We start from the raw sequence: 752 nt of genomic DNA on the forward strand, positions 1-752 counted from the left end.
GCGCATTACTTTTATACATAAATAAGTTTGTCTCCCTTTTTTGTCCCCCCCTCTTTTTTTAAGAAAATTAATTTATTTATGGGGGATGAATAAAGATCCGCTTCTGTGATACTGTATATAATTAAGTGCTATTTATGGATCTTCAGTGAATAAAATGCCCTCTTCCGTAAGTGAGATTATATATTTAGACACCTTCAGTTTGAGAACTGATCACTGTTTTATTATCTAAACTTAAATTTTAATGTGACTCAGCTAATATAGACTTCATGGTATTACATCATACTGGCCAACTCATTTAGTAGAGACTAGCGACTACGTAGGCTAGTCCAGAACAAAGGTGACACATGCATTGTTTAGTAAGAATCCATTCGTGGTGAGTAGAACGTCTGTGTTTAAATGCACTGCTGCTTAAAAGGTGAATTGAAAGTCTTAAAAAAATGTCCCAGACATAGTTGGATCCTGTAAGATCAAATGATGAGTGAATTACACAGCCACTTAAGGTAAAGCACTTAATCTCAAACCATAGAAAAACAAGCTGCAGGGTTCTTATGTCTTCAAACAGCACAGCTGCACATTTGAAAGACAGTCACTTAAGTCTTTGCTGTACGTCCTGAGGATTAACCAAATTACAACAACCCTTGTTGACTGGGAGATGCTATTATTTTGGTCTGTTTTTCTAAACTCCTGTCTTCATCTTCTCTCTGTTAACGGTACCTGTGATGGGAGTTGCTGCTCTGGCAGAGATGCCAGGA

Source organism: Gopherus evgoodei, chromosome 3 (genome assembly GCF_007399415.2).
Source record: "Gopherus evgoodei ecotype Sinaloan lineage chromosome 3, rGopEvg1_v1.p, whole genome shotgun sequence".
NCBI classification, from domain to species: domain Eukaryota; kingdom Metazoa; phylum Chordata; order Testudines; family Testudinidae; genus Gopherus; species Gopherus evgoodei.